The sequence below is a fragment of the Ovis canadensis genome, chromosome 1 (assembly GCF_042477335.2).
Source record: "Ovis canadensis isolate MfBH-ARS-UI-01 breed Bighorn chromosome 1, ARS-UI_OviCan_v2, whole genome shotgun sequence".
Lineage (NCBI taxonomy): Eukaryota > Metazoa > Chordata > Mammalia > Artiodactyla > Bovidae > Ovis > Ovis canadensis.
This window is the reverse complement of record NC_091245.1, coordinates 276,459,512-276,479,885: the sequence shown is the minus strand read 5'-3', so window position 1 is coordinate 276,479,885 and position 20,374 is coordinate 276,459,512. Positions and strand designations below refer to the sequence as shown.

The following is a 20,374-nucleotide window of genomic DNA, read 5'->3' as shown; positions in this document are numbered from 1 at the left end:
GACCCCATGGACTGTAGCCCACCAGGCTCCTCTGTCCATGGGATTCTCCAGGCAAGAATGCTGGAGTGGGTTGCCATTTCCTTCTCCACTGTTGGTGGGAATGTAAGTTGATAGAGCCACTATGGAGATCCCTTAAAAAACTAGGAATAAAACCATCATATGACCCAGCAACTCCACTGCTAGGCATACCCTGAAGAAACCAAAACTGAAAAGCCACATGTGCCCCAGTGTCATTGCAGCACTGTTTACAGTAGCTGAGACCCAGGCAACCAAGAGGCCCATCAACAGATGCATGGATAAAGAAGCTGTGGTACATATGTACAGTGGAATACTACTCAGCCACGAAAAAGAACACATTTGAGTCTGTTCTGATTAGGTGGATGAGCCGATAGCCTATACAGAGTGAAGGAAGGGGAGGGTGGGTTGTATGGAGAGAGGAACATCGAAACAAACATTACCATATGTAAAATAGATAGACAGTGGAATTTTCTCTGTGACTCAGGGAACTCAAACAGGGCTGTGTAACAACCTAGAGTGGTAGGATAGGGCAGGAGGTGGGAGGGAGGTTCAAGAGGCGGGGGCACGGTACACCTATGGCTGATTCATGTTGATGTTGGCGGAAACCAACACAATACTGTAAAGCCATTATTCTTCAATTAAAAATAAATTTAATTATAGAAGAGAAATTCAGTTTGTAAATATCATTCAGGTTCACTGTATGATATAGTCTAAATTTTAAATTGCTTTTATTTAACACTTAGGTTGTTGTTAATAGTTTGTTATCAATGATCCTTCAGTAAATTCCTGATATGTACATTTTTATAGGCTTCACATTACTTCCTTATGTCTGTGCTGTGTCCCATGCTAAGTCGCTTCAGCTGTGTTCAACTCTGCGCTGCCCCTTGGACTGTACCCACCCCAGGCTCCTCTGTCTATGGGATTCTCCAGACAAGAATACTGGAGTGGGTTGCATGCCCTCCTCCAGGAGCGCTTCCCAATGTCTACATTCTTGCAAATAGAAATGCTAGTTTAAAGACTTTGAAAGATTTAGTAATGCTATTTGACAGCAGTTGGCAAAATTTATTTCCCCAGAGATGTCCTAATTTACTCCTCTTTCCATTCCTGTGGCTCCCGGCTTAGACTGTTGCAGTGGCCTGCTGTTGTTTTCTTGTCTTTAGTATCACTTCATTTTTAAATCCTCCTTCATGCTACATCCACAGTGAGGGTTCTAACATGCAAATCTGATTATGTCATTTTTTGGACTTAAAATTTTTTAGTAGTCTCCCCCACCTGTCTGCAGTTAAAATGTATATATGTCAGTGTGGCATATAAGGCCCTTTTCTGGTTTGGCTCCTGCCTAATTTTCCAGCTTTATTTTATGCAACCTTATTGTATATTTTGTGGCTAGTTAGGTAGAAAGGGCACATTCTAGGCAGAGGGAACATGGTATATGGTGGCCCAGCCACATGAAATGATGTGATATATTGAAATTGTAACAAGTTACAGTAGTGGTGGGTATCTTCAATGTTGTGTTTTGTAAAATTTATTTCACTAAATAAAAGCAGGCAAATAACATTGTAATTTAGAGAAATGACTAGTGGTATAGAAAATTGTTAATCAGGACTGTTGGTTACAAATGGCAGAAATCCTAACTGAAAGTGGCTTAAATGCAAAAGAAAACTGATTAGCCAGACAGTAGGCATGGTCAGACAGAGCTGGTTCTGGGACTTGGCAACAGTGTGGAGTTCCCTCATCCCTTACCCTTTCAAAGCTCTGTCCTCTTCTCTCCTGTAAGGCAGTTTAGCTTACATTTCATTACAATCCCAAAAGAAAAAGGGTGTTTTCCCTCATACCTTTGGCAGGAAACTAAAATCTTGAGGAAATTCCTGTCTGGCTTTGATTTTATGTTCATCCTTGAATTAAACTAAGGAATAGGTGGTACTCTCACCAGCCCTGGGTCTTTTGTTTATCTTTGGACCAGATGCACTCCCTAAAGCAAGAGATTCTGGTGAAAGAACCTGTCTGCTGTGAGGATGGATAGAACTGGAGAATGGAGAGCCAAGCGCTGAGAGACCAGTTCGGAGGTGGGTTTTGAGAGGACTGAAGTGGGTCTGAGCTAGGTCCCTGTGGGGGAAGAGTTCAGGAAGATTTTGTGTAGAATGCTTGGAACTTGGCAACTGAGAGTGAGAGGTCAAGCAAGGGAAGTCTTCTAGGCCATCCTTTCTGTGCTCTGGCCCACTGTGTGTATGGCTATGTCAGTGCTGCCAGCCCACCTGGGGAGTTCAGAACAGAGCCCTTTGAGGGAGTGGGCCAGAGGTGGTAAGTTGAATTTTGCCGTGCTGAGTATGAAATATACAGAATATGCAGGTAAAAAGGCCCATCAAGCATTTGGAAGTTGTACTTGGAGATTAGGACTAGAAATAAAGTCTTGGAAGTATCACATAACTGATGACTCATAGAAATAGATGAGATTGTCCAAGAAGAGATTGAAGACCAAGAGGAAGCAAAGTGGGCTGAAAGGAAAGCCAGTATTTAAGTTTAGAGGGTGGAAGGAAAGCCAAATAAAAGGCACTTAAAAGGCTTAAAAAATAGGTGAAAACCTCACGAAAGTAGCCAGCAGAGAATCCGATAAGCACTACTGATGCCCAGTGCCGCATAGTGAGTGGAGAAAAACGAAGATTCAATAGGCGATTGTCATTGGTGACCTTGGAGCAGTATCGCTTGACCAGCGATTGAGAATGGAGTCTGCCGCAGCAGGGACAAACGAGAGAGATGTGGTAGCTGGTTAGGGAGCCAGAGTTTTCTGGAGGCTGAGAGAAAGGAGCAGAGACTGCAGGGAGGAGTAAAGCAAAGTGATATAAGAAAGGATTGGAATTGGTAAAGGAAAATCTGTTAAGGAGATGGAAATATTTTTTTTAAAAAAAGGACTCTTTCACCTTTTGTGCCTACAGGTTCTTCCTGTCAGATTGCAAAGCCATTGAGATTCGGTATCTGGCGTGTAAGAGGTGTTTAGTGAATGACTACTAAGTGAATGAAAGATAAGAGGGGAAAAAATGGAAAATAGGTATTTTAGGGGTAAACCAGAAGGACATTGAACGAATCTAACTTTGTTGTCTTCTTCTCTGAGTAGAATGCCAAGAGAGAAAGCTTCCCCAGCTTCCTTATCCTGTAGAGCAGATGTGAAGAGCTGGTGTGAGTGGAAGGGAGGAATTCTTGTCATTTCTGGCATCTCAGTTCTAAAAGGGACTTCAGTCAGATGACACTCAGTTCTCACCAACAGAGAAATCCCATTTGCTTCCTTAGCTGCTGATTTAACTTTTCTTAGGTGTGTGGTGTGTGGGAAGAGCCAGGCCTTGGAGACAGATGGGCCTGGATAAGAATCCAGTGTTCTCCACTTCCTAGCTGTATGATTTCCAGTTTTAACTTGTCTAGCTCAGAATTCATCTGTGAAATAGAGTGTATTTTGCAGGCATGTTGTTAAAAATTAAGTACAGATTCAGTGCCTAGAACCATCATAAGGAGGCATTCGGGTGACCTGGGATACTAATCCCTGCCCCATGCGAGCAGCCAGCCTCTTCCATTTTCAAATAAAATGCTAGATTAAAAGCAAAAAGTACGGTCTTCTCTTGAACCAGAGTTTATCTTCCTGCTTGTGATTATTCATCGATGCTAGTTCTTCTTTCAAGGCCTGTGCAGGCCGGCGTCTCTTGGCAGTGGCAGCACTTCACGCAGTTTAGAGCTGCCCCACTGTCTGTGCCTCCTTTTCAGATGGAGCCCTCAGCTTCACTGACCCTGAGGACATGGGTCCACCATCTTCCTGGCTGCCCTTTTTGAATGTTTTCTGGTCTTATTACTCTCGGTGCAGTTTGACCTGTGTCTAGTAGTTAGACTTACTTTTCCTAGAGGTGAAAAGTAAGGTTAACGGGAAACATTTTTGATATAAAACTTTCATTTTAATTGGTCAGAAGTAAAGTATAATTTTACAGCTCTATATTCTAAAGTATACTATTCTTTTTGCTCAATAGCATTCATAAAATGATCACCTTTAATCTTTCTCAAGATAAATTATTTATAACTAATATTTTCCCCCTTTAAAAATCTACAGAACTCTCAAAGTATCTCATAAAGGGAAGAAAACTAAACTACTGAAATAAAACGCCCAAATTTAATTTTCTATATTGTAAATAGCATGCTGTTAGTTGCCTACTCACCGACTGTTGCCCACTTCCTTCCCTACAGGCCCCCAGTGTTGTGTGTTTGCCCACCTGTACCCTACACGACTTGGAGAATCCCCTAATTGTGCGAGCTAATCATGGCAGTTCTGTTCTGCCTGCTAGTGAGCCAGATCTGGTCCCATATCAGGGAATATCTGTACCTAAAAAAGGAGACAGAGAAGAAAACTCCCCCTCCTGCTGGGCAACAGTGTATTATTATTTTGTGGCTGTGAAGGGAGTTATTCCAAGGTCCATGCTGAGTCTGGCAGAAAAGCTGGGAGGAGCCGAGGTGTCCTATGTGATAACACTGAGGAACCAAGTGACTCACCCTGGAGCCCCCTTCTTTTACTTCGCTTTGTTTGTGGTGATAAGACTCTATAGTTTAGTTTGGTGTAAGATGCTGTTTTAGTTTAGAATAGCCCTAATATTAAACAACAAGCATATTTAATAGTCTCTTGTGCAGAAAACTAGATACTTTGTGGAATGCCCATTAAGATGTAATGGGCTGCGTAATTTTAAGATAACATTACAACTGTATGGGGGTCACAATTTCATAAATATTCTTGCATTAATGAGTGTTCTAATTGTGAACAAGATAGACAAAAAGCTTCTATAAATATAATAACTGACAGTACATTTCACTAGTTATTCAAGAATGAGCTAGCTAGTCATTAATTCTGACAGGAACCCCTTCTCACTTAAGTTAAAAATTGACTACATCTAAAGGAATTGACACTTACTCTAAATTAATACTAAGTTATAGGCATGACTTTTTACAGGTTTATCAAGAGCACGAACATCTATTTATGAAGAAAAAAAAAAAAACCTCCACTGAAACACATTAGAAACGCCCTTTCCTTCTTTCAACAATTGAAGCTGCTTTGTACAGTTTTAGATAGCACTCTTTACTAAAGGAAACGAAGGAATATGAAAAATGTCGAAAACTATCTGAGTCATCACTTGGATTTTCAAATAGTTACTCTTAGTGTTTTTGTCTCCACCCTTCTATGGTTTAGAAAGATGTGAATCATCTTTAGCATTTCCCAATGATAGCTACTTTGAAATGGAAGTGGCGTATGCAGCCCCAATTTGTGTGTGAAATGACTAGTGTATACTTCAGCTACTGATTCTCCTGCACTAGTGGGAAATCCCTGAATGGCTCACGTAATTATTGCTTATAAAGGCAAACATTGAGTAACCATAGCAACTTCGTTTTAAACTGGAATTTTTCTTCCTTCAGACTGTAAAGTACAGTAACTTAACGCTGCATTTACCCCAGTGTCACCACATCATAGAAACCAAAATGAATTGCAAATAACTTTTCTTCAGTCTTTTCTTGAGAAAGGCAGAAATTCAGACTATTTAATGTAAAAATTTTATACCCTACTTCTTTGAAATATTGGGCCTCAGTTGTCTTTAGGCCCAGTATTTCTGCTCCATCTTCTTGACAGAGGATGAGATGATATCACTGACTCAATGGACATGAGTTTGAGCAAACTCTGGGAGATGGTGAAAGACAGTGAAACCAGGCTTGCTATAGTCCGTGGGGTCACAAAGAATCGGACATGACTGAGCAACTGAAAACAACAAAGTTGTCTTTGAAACAGTTGCTGAAAGATTATTAATTATGCAAATAATGTTAATTATATTTTAGAGGATGTGTTTATCATGAATCTGGTAAACATAAGTGGTATGCCAGACATGCTGCTAGTTAACATAAATTCCAGCCAAATCTTGTACAAATAAGAGATCAAATAGGATATTTTTCCAAATAATACAATGTAAAAAACTTTAATTCAGTCTGGCCTTCAATCCAGTCTGAATGATAAGACTTTTGCTTAATTTTAAACTACTGGTTGAGGTAATCAAAATTATGAAAGAAATAATCCAACATTATTATTTTTTAAAACTGCTACTTAAATACAGTAATATTTCTACTATCTCCCTTCAGTTCAGTTCAGTTGCTCAGTTATGTCCGACTCTTTGTAACCCCATGGACACCAGGCCTCCCTGTCCATCACCAACTCCCGGAGTGTACTCAAACTCATGTCCATTGAGTCGGGGATGCCATCCAACCATCTCATCCTCTGTCGTCCCCTTCTCCTGCCTTCAGTCTTTCCCAGCATCAGGGTCTTTTCCAATAAGTCAGTTCTTTCCATCAGGTGGGCAAAGTATTGGAGTTTCAGCTTCAGCATCAGTCCTTCTAATGAATATTCAGGACTCATAACCTTTAGGATTGACTGGTTTGATCTCCTTGCAGTCCATGGGGCTCTCAAGAGTCTTCTCCAACACCACAGCTCAAAAGCATCAATTCTTCGGTACTCAGCGTTCTTATGGCCCAACTCTCACATCCATACGTGACCGCAGGAAAAACCATAGCTTTGACTAGATGGACCTTTGTTGGCAAAGTAATGTCTCTGCTTTTGAATATGCTGTCTAGGTTGGTCATAACTTTCCTTCCAACGAGCAAGCGTCTTTTAATTTCATGGCTACAGTCACTATCTGCAGTGATTTTAGAGCCCAAAAAATTAAAATCTGACACTGTTTCCACTGTTTCCTCATCTATTTGCCATGAAGTGATGGGACCAGATGCCATGATCTTCGTTTTCTGAATGTTGAGCTTTAAGCCAACTTTTTCGCTCTCCTCTTTCACTTTCATCAAGAGGCTTTTTAGTTCCTCTTCACTTTCTGCCATAAAGCTGGTGTCATCTGCATATCTGAGGTTATTGATATTTCTCCCAGCAATCTTGATTCCAGCTTGTGCTTCTTCCAGCCCAGCGTTTCTCATGATGTACTCCGCGCATAAGTTAAATAAGCAGGGTGACAATATACAGCCTTGACGTACTCCTTTTCCTATTTGGAACCAGTCTGTTGTTCCATGTCCAGTTCTAACTGTTGCTTCCTGACCTGCATACAGATTTCTCAAGAGGCAGGTCAGGTGGTCTGGTATTCCCATCTCTTTCAGAATTTTCCACAGTTTCTTGTGATCCACATAGTCAAAGGCTTTGGCATAGTCAATAAAGCAGAAATAGATGTTTTTCTGGAACTCTCTTGCTTGTTCCATGATCCAGCAGATGTTGACAGTTTGATCTCTGGTTCCTCTGCCTTTTCTAAAACCAGCTTGAACATCTGGACGTTCACGGTTCACGTATTGCTGAAGCCTGGCTTGGAGAATTTTGAGCATGACTTTACTAGCATGTGAGATGAGTGCAATTGTGCGGTAGTTTAAGCATTCTTTGGCATTGCCTTTCTTTGGGATTGGAATGAAAACTAACCTGTTTCAGTCTTGTGGCCACTGCTGAGTTTTCCAAATTTGCTGGCATATTGAGTGCAGCACTTTCACAGGATCATCTTTCAGGATTTGAAACAGCTCAACTGGAATTCTATCACTGCCACTAGCTACGTTCATAGGGATGCTTCCTAAGGCCCACTTGACTTTGCATTCCAGGATATCTGACTCTAGGTGAGTGATCATGCCCTCTTGATTATCTGGGTCATGAAGATCTTTTTTGTATAGTTCTTCTGTGTATTCTTGCTGCCTCTTAATATCTTCTGCTTCTGTTAGGTCCATACCATTTCTTTCCTTTATTGTGCCCATCTTTGCATGAAATACTCCCTTGGTATCTCTTATATTCTTGAAGAGATCTCTAGTCTTTCCCATTCTATTATTTTCCTCTATTTCTTTGCACTGATCACTGAAGAAGCCTTTCTTATTTCTCCTTGCTCTTGTTTGGACCCTGCATTCAGATGGATGTATCTTTCCTTTTCTCCTTTGCCTTTTGCTTCTCTTCTTTTCTCAGCTATTTGTAAGGCCTCCTCAGACAGCTGTTTTGCCTTTTTTTTACATGGGGATGGTCTTGATCCCTGCCTTCTGTACAATGTCAGGAAGCTCCGTACATAGTTCTTCAGGCACTCTGTTTATCAGATCTAGTGCCTTGAATCTATTTGGCACTTCCACTGAATAATCATAAGGGATTTGATTTAGGTAATACCTGAATGGTGTAGTGTTTTTCCTACTTTTTTCAATTTAAGTCTAAATCTGGCAATAAGAAGTTCATGATAAGCGACAGTCAGCTCTTGGTCTTGTTTTTGCTGATTCTGTAGAGCTTCTCCATTTTCAGCTGCAAAGAATTTAGTCTGGTTTTGGTATTGACCATCTGGTGATGTTCATGTGTAGAGTCGTCTCTGTGTTTGCTATGACCAGTGCGTTCTCTTGGCAATATTCTGTTAGCCTTTTATCTGCTTCATTTTGTACTCCAAGGCCAAACTTGGCCTGTTATTGCAGGTATTTCTTGACTTTCTACTTTTGCATTTCAGTCCCCTATGATGAAAAGGACGTTTTTTTTGAGCGTTAGTTCTAGAAGATCTTGTAGGTCTTCATAGAACTGTTCAACTTCAGCTTTTTGGCATTAGTGGTTGGGGCACAGACTTGGATTACTGTGATGTTGAATGGTTTGCCTTGGAAATGAACAGAGACCATTCTGTCGTTTTTGGAATTGCACCCAATTACTGCATTTTGAACCCCTTTGTTGCATATGAGGGCTACACTATTTCTTCTAAGGGATTCTTGCCCACAGTAGTAGATGTAATAGTCATCTGAATAAAATTTGCCCATTCTGATCCATTTTAGTTCACTGATTCCTAAGATGTGAATGTTCACTCTGGCCATCTCCTTCCTGTTTGACCACTTCCAATTTACCTAACATTCCATGGACCTCACTTTCATGGACCTAACATTCCTGGTTCCTATGCAGTATTGTTCTTTACACAATCGAACTTTAGTTCCATCAGCAGTCACATCCACAGTTGGGCGTTGTTTTCACTTTGGTTCCACCTCCTCATTCTTTCTGAGCACTTTCACCGCTCTCTGCAGTAGCGTATTGGGCACCTACCGGCCTGGGGAGTTCATGTTTCAGTGTCGTATCTTTTGTGTTTTCATACTCTCATGGGATTCTCAAGGCAAAAATATTGAAGTGATTTACTGTTCCCTTCTCCAGTGGACAACGTTTTGCCAGAGCGAAAGTACCTGAAGAAATACTGTGCCGACTGATGACTAGCCAATTTTTGTTAAGTTATGCTTGTGAACTCTATGTGGAATACTAATATATGTGAAGAGGCCTCTGAATAAAGAAAACAGCACCTATAAAGTTCATGTAGTTTGTTTCATAAGAAAGTATGTTATTGCCTTCAAGCCAAGATTTATACCGTGATAAAATTAGATGTTTTTATGTTTTGAGATAAGAGACAAAGAAAGAACTGGTGAGCCATTCAAATTAAGACAGAAATATTTAGGAAATATCAGCTAAGGCAGTTATCTCCTGAGGCGTTTATTTTACTGTAGAACAGTGCATATTAGTACTAGTGACTCTGAGCTGCCATAAAGCTGTGTTCTTTTTCTTTAGACAGTAATGTAGATAGCATATTGAAGTTGGTTCTTATAGGTTTAAGTCAGTGTTGTGCAACCTGATCGTCACCAGCCAAATGGCTGGCTACTGTAACTGAGGAACTAAATTCTTAATTGTGTTTAATTGTCTTAGTTATTGGAAAACTTTTAAGTATGCTTGGAACAACTTGAGTGCATGTTTTGTAAACTTACGCGATCTGAATAGAGAGCAGTTATTTCCAATGACAATTTGCTGTTTTCATTGAGATAGGCTTTAACTCTAAACTCCACAGGAAATTTTGAAGATAGTTTTAATAGTAAAGCATCTGATAACTATATTGACTACAAGTTAATGCAATATTTTGGATATATTTGATAACAGAGTATTGTTATAATCAATTTTACCTGCCTCACCAATTTAGAATGTGTTTACTTGAAAATTTTCATTTACCCGTGTGGCTCACTTTATATTTCTAGCAGACGGTAATCATCTACATGTCGGGTGACTGGCTGCTGCTCTCGCATCATAAACAGTTTCGCCCTGAAATAGTTTTAGTGTTCCAACATGCGTTTCTCTGAAAGATGGTGGAGAATGAGTTTTGACATTAAGTGTTCTAGCTAGGAGACTGTTGGTTTCTTTGAGAAGGCCTTTCTGGTATATTCAAGGAGAAAAAATTATCAACACTGAAATTTGTTTAGGTTGGTAAAAAAGTAATTGCCGTTTCAGACTGAATTTAAATCATCATAACCAGGCTCAAATACATCTTTATTCATCAAACTAAGAACCACTACAATCAACACATTTTTGTCAATGATTTTTTTTTCCCTTTAGCATAAAAATCAGTGCCTCAGGATTCAACGAACTCTTGGAAAGAATTATATGTCTCTCTCCTGGCTGTGGAAGCATTTTCCCTGCAAAAAGTTGTTGAGATGCAGAAAGCAGTGGTAGGTGGCTGGCGAGAGGTCAGGTGGATATGGCAGGTGAGGCAAACCTCGCGTCCCGGCGCGTCCCGGCGCGTCCCGGCGCGTCCCGGCGCGTCCCGGCGCGTCCCGGCGCGTCCCGGCGCGTCCCGGCGCGTCCCGGCGCGTCCCGGCGCGTCCCGGCGCGTCCCGGCGCGTCCCGGCGCGTCCCGGCGCGTCCCGGCGCGTCCCGCTTTCGAAGTGCTGGTGTGCGGCGTGCGCCCATCCGGCCATTGTTGTGGAGAAGGTTGAGCTGTGTCTGTTGATCGGTGCTGCTGCAGCTGTTGCAGGTTTTGGTGCATCTCATTAATTTGCTGAGCATGCTTTTCAGATGTCATGGTTTTGCTGGGATTCAGAAAGCTGTAGTGGATCAGACGGGCAGCAGACCACCAAACAGTGACCGTGACCTCTTTTTGATGCAAATTTGTCTTTGCACTGAGCTGGTCATCGCTGGTTGTCATATAAAATGTACTTCTGGCCGCATGTCACAGTCCGACCAAGAAATGGTCTACTGTTGTTGTGTAGAATAAGAGGAGATGACATTTCAAAACGACGGTTTTTTTTGCCCGAGGCACGAATCCCCAGAGGAGCCTGGTGGGCTAGTGTCCTTTGGATCTCAAAGAGTCGGACATGACTGAAGTGACTTAGCACACAGCATGTGAGGCATTCACTTTTTGAGCTTTTTCAGCTTTCCAGTTTGCCTGAAGTGCCGAACGACCATAGGGTGATCGGCGTTGAGGCTCTTCAGCAGCGTCTCCTGTAGTTAGCAGAGGGTCAGCTTTGATGATCCTCTCCGTCGGTTGTTGCCAGCTTCTGATGGCCGGCCCCCGCACTCCTCATCTTCAAGGCTCTCGTCTCCTTTGCAAAGCTTCTTGAACCACTGCTTCACTGTACATCCGTTAGCAGCTCCTGGGCCAAATGTATTGATGTGAGTTGTCTCCACTGCTTTCCGACCCGTTTTGAACTCCAGTAAGAAAATTGCTCAGATGTGCTTTTTGTGCAACATCATTTCCATAGTCTAAAATGAATATAAAATAAACAGCAAGTAATAAATCATGAGCAAAAATCATAAAGCGACAAATGTGCATTAAAATGACATGTAACATGACCACCTTTATTTATTTAAGAATGTGTTCTGGTATCAAACAGCAAAGTTCAGCGGTGGAAACCCAGTCGCTTTTGCACTAACCTAATAGATAGCTTTATAAAGAACATCAGTTTTTTTAAGAAAGTGGGCAGTTAGAATGTATCTTTACATACCAATTACAGTTCATAAGTTCATATACTGTACTCTTACCAGTGACTGCATTAGTGACGGGTATAGTCTGTGCCTCTAACTTAAGTCTTCTGTATATATTGCTTCTTACTATCTTGGGTTCTTACCTTGTACATGTTAGTTTTTTTCCTGTGTGAAAAAAATCCTCTGATTTTTTCCCCTGATCCTCTGGTAGCTACCTCATTTAGTACCTCATTTAGGCCGCATGAGGTCTTTTTTCCTCCAACTTTATTTCGGTATAATTGACAAGTAAAGATTGTGTTTGTTTCAGGTTTATGACATGACAATAAAATATACATATACATTATGAAATGGCTACTACAATCAAGCTGAACATGTTAACTAGAAAGTCTCTCATCACATAGTTATCTTTTTTTTTTGCTTTTGTGATAACACAAGATCTACTCTCAGCAGATTCAGAGCTTTCATATAGTGGTTAACGGTCGTCACCGGGCTGTATGTTAGATCCCCAGAATTTATTCATCTTCTAACTGAAGGTTTGTACCCTTCGACTGCCAACCTCATTTCCTCCATTCTACCCTCTGCTTCTCAGCTTTTTAAGATTTCACATATAAATGGAATCACAGTATTTTTCTGTGTCTGGCTTCTTTCATTTATTGTAACATCCTTCAGATCCATCCATGTTGTTGGAAATGGCGCAGTTTCCTCCATTTTTACAGCTGAATTGCGTGCACATATACTGCATTTTCTTCATGCGTTCCTCTGTCAGTAGACACTTAGGTTGTTCCCGTTTCTTGGCTTTGCGAGTAATGGAGCATTGTGTACAGGAGTATGGTGTGCTCTGCGTTGTATCGGCATCGAGTAGGGCTAACTCTTTGAGATACTGGCTCAATTTCCCTTTAATGTGTACCTAGAAGTGAGATCATGGGATCTTGTGGTAGTTTTATATTTAATTTTTTCAGAAACCTCCCTCTGGTTTTCATACTAGCTGTTCCCGTCTACATTCCCACCAACAGTGTACAAAGGGTTTCCTTTTCCCCATGTTCTGGCCAACACTTGTCTCATCTTTATGGTACTGGCTGTCCTAACAGGGGTGAAATGAAATCTCATTTTGGTTTTGCTTTGAATAATGCTAGTTATTAATGATGTTGAGCACCGTATGTCATGTACATGAGAACATCATGTACCCATTGGTCATTTGTATGTTTTCTTTAGAAAAATACATTCTTTAAAAAAAGAAAGAGAAAAATACCTACATGGGTTTTTTGCCCATTTTAAAAATCAGGTTATTTGTTTGTGTGTGTGTGTGTGTGTGGCTTGTTTGTTTTGCTGTTGAGTTGCATGAGTTCCTTGTATATCTTGCATATTAACCCCTTAACAGATATATGGATTGCAAATATTTTCTCCCATTACATAGGTTGTCTTTTCAATTTGTTGGTGGTTTCCTTTGCTGTCTCGAAGTGTCTTAGTTTGGTGCAGTCCCACTTGATTATATTTGCTTCCGTTGTCTGTGTTTTCGGTGTCATATCCAAAAAATCACTAGGTTGTTTGAGGTCTTTGAAGGTGATGATGATATATGACATTTTGTGATCCTTTGGTGTGGGATACAGAATGGGGTGGAAATATTAATATTTAGGTATTTGTTGAATTATTTGGTATTGTTATTTCAGTGAATGCTTTAGGAATAAAGTATTCTTGCCAAAAGGTTTTTAGATTATTTCAATGTACTAGACTTTGAGAAGGATTGAACCAAATCTTAGCATTCTTTAGGAATGTTTTTATACCCACCTAGAATTAGGCAGCTTTGGGATTGTTAACCCTTCGTTTTCAAATCATGAAAGTATATACTAAGAGACCTTGGGTTAACATTTGAAACCAACTGAGAGCTTGAAGGAACTATAGATAAGATAAAACAAATCATAGTCTCCATTTTATAAATTCAGAAACTGAAGAAGACCCAAACTGCTTGACCTCTAGTTAGCACTAGTCTCCCAAGCCAGAAACCACCTGATTCCTCCCTCCTGCATCCAGCTTAGCATGGCCAGTAGCTCCCACTTGTAAAATGTGTCTGTTGCTCCATTTACATGCCCAGCACCCTAGATCAGATCACTCATCTTCTGGATCGCTGCAGGGGTCTCCTAACTGGGCCTTTGGCTTCCTTTCTTCTACTCCCGTCCTCTCTACACTGAAGCCACTTAATCTTTTTAAAGCAAACCATGGTGATCTTTGTAAAGCAAACCTTGCTGTAAAAGTTTTAATAACTTTTCAGTCACTTAATCAAAACCACAAACTTTAGTTGTAAAGTTTGATAGAGTCCACCTGCTAAGTTTGGTAAAGAGTCCACCTGCTCGGTGATGAAGAATCCACTTGCTAATGCAGGAGACATGGCTTGATCCCGATCTGGGAAGATCCCACGTGCCTCTGAGCCACTCAGCCTGTGTGCCACAGCTGTTAAGCCTGTACCCTGGAACCTGGGAGCCACACTTGCTGAGCCTTTGTGCCTCGGCTCCTGAAGCCTGAGCTCCCTGGAGTCCGTCCTCTGCCACAGGAGGAGTCCCTGCAGTGAGAAGCCCACACGCCGCCAGAGAGCAGCCCCCACTCCCTGCAGCTGGAGAAAGGCCTGAGCACAGAAATGAAATCGTTTTCTAAAAAGCACAGACTTTATAACTGGGTTTACAAAGCCCTGGGTAAGCTGAGTTTGCGGTTTCTCCAGCCGCGCCTGCCCTTGTCCCTCATAATGGCTGCGCCAACCGCATGGGCCTCCTTTAGCTCTTTCCCTTCCAGAACTGTTTTCCTTCTACAGTTTGTCACAGTTTCTAGATCTAGATATTTATTTGTGGGTAAGCTTCATTAGAACACAGATTGACTTTTTATTCACAATTTTGTTTTCTTGACCTAGCAGAAAGCCCAACACATAGTAGATGAGGAATAAATGCAGATGAATGGATGAGTCATTGACTGACTGGATGTTATTGAGCCTCCATTTACAATATACAAATCGTATGTACAGTTGTATATTCGATATATAAATTGTAAAATAGTACCCACCAGTGGTGGTGGAGGGTTCAGCCAAGAGTATGTGTGATAAGTATTTGTTTCATTTTCCCTCTGTTGATTTTCCTTTGCTTATACAGCGTAATACAGTGGGTTGTTCTTCAAGCTGTTTTCTGGTCACTTATTGTTTCCATTAAATTTTTTGTGGCTTGTGTTTATAAGTTAGTGTATATAAGTGATTGTTTCTATTAAATTTGTTGTGGCTAATATTTATAATACATTTCATTTACTGAAAATATAAGTGGCTATAACGTGTACTGGTGTATGAATGGTAGAAGAACAGGGCTGGACGGGTATGATTGATGATTAAAGAAAGAATAAGAGTCTCATTTGGAGTTAGGTTCAGCCCCATGTGAAAAGAGACTGAGAATCACAGTGACTTAAAACAAGGCAGAAGTATTTCTCTCTACTGTAAAAGTCAGGAAGTAAGTGGACTTCCCTGGTGGCTCAGACAGTAAAGAATCTGTCTGCAGTGCAGAGCACCTAGGTTTGATCCCAGATCAGGAAGATTCCCTGGAGAAGAATTGGATACCCACCCCAGTGTTCTTGCCTGGAGAATTCCATGGAAAGAGGAGCTTGGTGGACTACAGTCCGTGGGGTTGCAAAGAGTGGGATATGACCGAGCGACTAACACTTCCACTCTTCAGAAGGTAGGCAGTCCAGGACTTTGATGGCAGTTCTGTCCCACAGAGTCCTCAGGGATCCAGATCCCCTGCAGCCTGCTTTTCCACTATGCTAGTCTCTGGTCCTTATGTGGTTGAAGATGGTGGCCAATCTTTCATCTTCCAGGAAGCAGGATGGATATGCCATTTGTTCTTCTAGAAAGTTTTCTGGAAGCCACATGACACCGCTACGTAAAATACTGGTTAGAAGTTTGTCCTGTGGCTCCTTGCTAACGGGAAACTGGGAGGTATTGTCTTTGTCATCTGAGTATACTTAACGGAAAACTTGTATGTTATACTTACATGGAAAATGGCAAAAACGGGTGCAAAATGCGTTCTTTGCAGAGAACACATTGGAAAAGACCCTGATTCTGGGAAAGATTGAAGGTAGGAAAAGAAGGGAATGAGAGAAGATGAGGTGGTTGGATGGCATCACCGACTTGATGGATATGAGCTTCAGCAAGCTCCAGGAGTTGGTGATGGACAGGGAAGTCTGTTGGGCCACAGTCCATGGGGTCACGAAGAGTTGGACACAACTGAGCAACGGAACTGAATCTGTTAGCACTATGAAGTATATAGTAATATTAAAGATGAAAAGGTTAATAGTTTATTATTTATCATTATACAGTACTGGTAGGTTGCAACCACTTGAGGTCTTCAGACAACATTGGCTATTTTAGAAGTATGATTGGGTAAACGTTTAGAAAATTGGTTCAGTTCAGTCACTCAGTCATGTCCAACTCTTTGTGACCCCATGAACTGCAACATGCCAGGCCCCCCTTTCCATCACCAGCTCCCAGAGTTTACCCAAACTCTTGTCCATCAAGTCGATGATGCCATCCAACCATCTCATCCTCTGTCGTCCCCTTCTCCTCCTGCCCTCAATGTTTCCCAGCCTCAGGATCTTTTCAAATGAGTCAGCTCTTCGCATCAGGTGGCCAAAATATTGGAGTTTCAGCTTCAACATCAGTCCTTGCAATGAACACCCAGCACTGATCTCCTTTAGGATGGACTGGTTGGATCTCCTTGCAGTCCAAGGGACTCTCAAGAGTCTTCTCCAACACTACAGTTCAAAAGCATCAATTCTTCAGCACTCAGCTTTCTTTATAGTCCAACTCTCACATCCATACATGACCACTGGAACAACATAGCCTTGACTTAACAGACCTTTGTTGACAAAGTAATGTCTCTGGTTTTTAATATGCTGTCTAGGTTGGTCATAACTTTTCTTCCAAGGAGTAAGCGTCTTTTAATTTCATGGCTGCAATCACCATCTGCAGTGATTCTGGAGCCCCCCAAAAATAGTCAGACACTGTTTCCACTGTTTCCCCATCTATTTGCCATGAAGTGATGGGACCAGATGCCATGATCTTCGTTTTCTGAATGTTGAGTTTTAAGCCAACTTTTTCACTCTCCTCTTTCACTTTCATCAAGAGGCTCTTTAGTTCTTCTTCACTTTCTGCCGTAAGGGCAGTGTCATCTGCATATCTGAGGTTATTGATAGTTTTCCCAGCAGTCTTGATTCCAGCTTGTGCTTCTTCCAGCCCAGCATTTCTCATGATGTACTCTGCATATAAGTTAAATAAGCAGGGTGACAGTATACAGCCTTGACGTACTCCTTTCCCAATTTGGAACCAGTCTGTTGTTCCATGTCCAGTTCTAACTGTTGCTTCCTGACCTGCATGCAGGTTTCTCAAGAGGCAGGTCAAGTGGTCTGCTATTCCCATCTCTTTCAGAATTTTCCAGTTTATTGTGATCCACACAGTGAAAGGCTTTGGCATAGTTAGTAAAGCAGAAATAGATGTTTCTCTGGAACTCTTTTGCTTTTTCAATGATCCAGCAGGTGTTGGCAATTTGATCTCTGGTTCCTCTGCCTTTTCTAAAATCAGCTTGAACATCTGGAAGTTCCCAGTTCACGTTTTGCTGAAGCCTGGCTTGGAGAATTTTGAGCATTACTTTACTAGTGTATGAGATGAATGCAGTTGTGCAATAGTTTGAGCATTCTTTGGCATTGCCTTTCTTTGGGATTGGAATGAAAACTGACCTTTTCCTAGCTGAGCAATACATTACAGATGGAGAATCTAATCTGATCTCTTTCAGGAATTTTGAATTCACCATTTAAAACACATATAGTGCCGGTTTTGCAGTGGCTGTGCTAATCACACGGAAACCTCACCGGTAGCCTAGAGAGCAGCTGTTTCTTATTCTCTGCACCTCACCCCTAACCCTGCTTCCTCACACCCTACTTGCTTTTAAATCTGTTCACAAGACTTTTTCCAAAGTATCTGGACTGGAGAGGCATATAACTCAAGAGATCGTGAGAAGTGTTTCTGAAACATAATTTGAACCCACCATTTTTTACCACAAGCTTTTATTTTTTAATACTCAGACTAATTTGGTGCAGAGTAATCATTTAGCATACCCTCAATAAAATATTTTATTCTGTAATAATCAGTCTGGAGTTTATGGATTTTTAAGAGATAAGATGAGCTTTGAGTTGACTGTTTAGAAAGGAAAAATCATTTATGTCAAGAAAAGAAATTCTGTTGTAGCAAAATGGGGAAACTAAAAATAATCTTCCAGGATGTTAAACTTTTTATCAGTAAAATGAGAATTTTGAGCCAGCTTTTCCATGAATTGACTCTGTGTGAAAAGTAGGAGTAAGCTTTTGAGAGGGTACATTTTAATCTAAAGAATGGAAGGATTATGAAGTTGTCATTGAAATTGTTGACCTATTAAATTAATCTGATATGGCCTAAAAATTAAATGCCTCAAGAGAAAAAAAAGCATTTTCTTGCATTGTTCAACCGAAAACGGCAAAAACCCATTGTTGCATTACATTAGCACAGTTACTGTCAATTTTTCATCCTGTTCATTTTCTCCATTCCTGATTTCTTCAGTGGCTTCCCTTGATGGCTCAGCGATAGAGACTCCTCATGCCAGTGCAGCACACTTGGGCTCCATCCCTGGGTCAGGAAGATGCTCTGAAAAAAGAAACGGCAGCTCCCTCCAGTATTCCTGCCCAGTATGGACAGAGCCTAGTTGGGCTACAGTCCATGGGGTCGCTCAATGTCGGGACAGGACTTGGTGACTAAACCACAGCAGTTTTTTCAGTTCTCACTTACCTGTGTCCTTTTCCTTTAAGATGTGAATTCCTTGAAATTAGGGGGCCTGTCATATTCAATAGGAAATGTAAAACAGTGCTGTATGGCACTGTTAACATACAATATTTCAGTATTTTTTTTAATAACAGTGTATTATGGGCCAATATTTTTTATTCTTGCTCTTTCCCTAGACTGTGAAATACAGTGAATGTGGAGGAATACAAAAACCTCTTGCCTAAGTTTATTGCTCTCTTCCCCAGTAACACTTGGTAAGCACTAGTCTGGTTACAGGAGTGTGAGGACAAGTTTCTAGCAGGCTCTCTAGAGGCCTGAAAGGGATAGAGACTTAGTGACAGGATGGACTCTCCGGACCCCCAAACGGAATCACCTCCCCAGTAGGGGGAGGTTGTCAGTATCCAGGGTTTCACAAGGAATATCTTTTAACTATCCTAAGTATCTGTAATAATACTATTATCTTTATTTTAAACTTTACTCTTAATAACACCACAAAGTAGATTCTGTTCAGCTCTTTAATAGATACTGAAATGATTCACGGAAATGTTAAGTAACTTACTTGCTCAAGGTCACACAGTTATGTTTCTTAGTAGGAAGCCGGATTAGATTAGTTTGGTTACAGAGCCTATCCTCTCAGTCACTGTTCTGTTACGGTGTGTCTCCAAGGTGAACATCTCTGGAGATTATTATTCTCAGAAGTCTAAGTCTTAGACTCAAGGGCTAAAGCAGCTTGCTCAAAGACACAGCTTTGTCTTGGAATCTGAACTCCAGGTAGGCTGACTGCTGAGCCCACAGCTTTAACTGTCATTCTGTATCATTGTTTTATATGCTGTCAACTTACAGGTTTAAGCTGCTGTCCCACTAGAGACACAGCATTCATTTTGCTGCACTTTAATACCACCATGTTTACTGGTTAAAATACATGAATCCTACCCCCACTGTCTTTCATATTTTTGCCACTCTATTCCAGAGTCTTGTGACATAATAGAATTTATTTCAGTGAGATTATTTACAGACGGAAGATATTGGAGGAAACAATATGTATGTAACATAGCCCCTGCCTTCAAGGAGCTTGCTTTCTGTTTGGGAAAAACCAAAGTACGGAATTTAACCTAGAGCAAGAAAACAGGATGTACTTGCCTAGGTCTAAGTAGGTGAACTTACATACTGGAGACTTTAGAACAAGCTAAAATTGTCTGTATAAAAAAAAGATTTTGTTTGAGGGGTGAGGCCCCCTGACAGTGACAGTATATTGTTACTATAGTGGTTTCATGCATGTCAGAATACTTGCATGTCTTTAATTTGACTGAAAACCATTTACATTTTTTAAAATAACTAAGTGATTTTTTTAGCACATTTTAGTACAGTTACGTTAGGATTATAGGTTTTTACATAAATTGATAATGGGTTTTGTTGTTAAATTCTGGCTTTCTTGTTTATATTATGCTGGATTTTTTTTTTTTTTTTTTTTTAGTGTTCTGATAAATCAACTGACTTAAGTGTGTGAGGTAACATTAGCCCTGAAGAACCTATTTAAAAATAACTTGTTTGGGAATATTATTGCAGTAAATAGTATGTTACTTTGTTACCTAAACTTTTCACAATCATTGAGATTGTTTGTCTCCTAAGATGACTTTTGCAGTCTGGTGTTATAGATCACAGAACTCTTTGATGAGACTGTATGTGTATAGTCAGTGGAAGCAGAGTAGATTAGAAAGAGCATGTGTTTACAATTAGGTACAGCT

General features: G+C 40.8%; 1 protein-coding gene across 3 annotated transcripts in view; it reads left to right on the top strand.

Moving 5' to 3' along the window:
- Positions 1–20,374, top strand: part of ANKRD28 (ankyrin repeat domain 28) — a 213,084-nt gene that overhangs the window by 65,878 nt on the left and 126,832 nt on the right. The gene's annotated exons all lie outside the window — the stretch shown is intronic.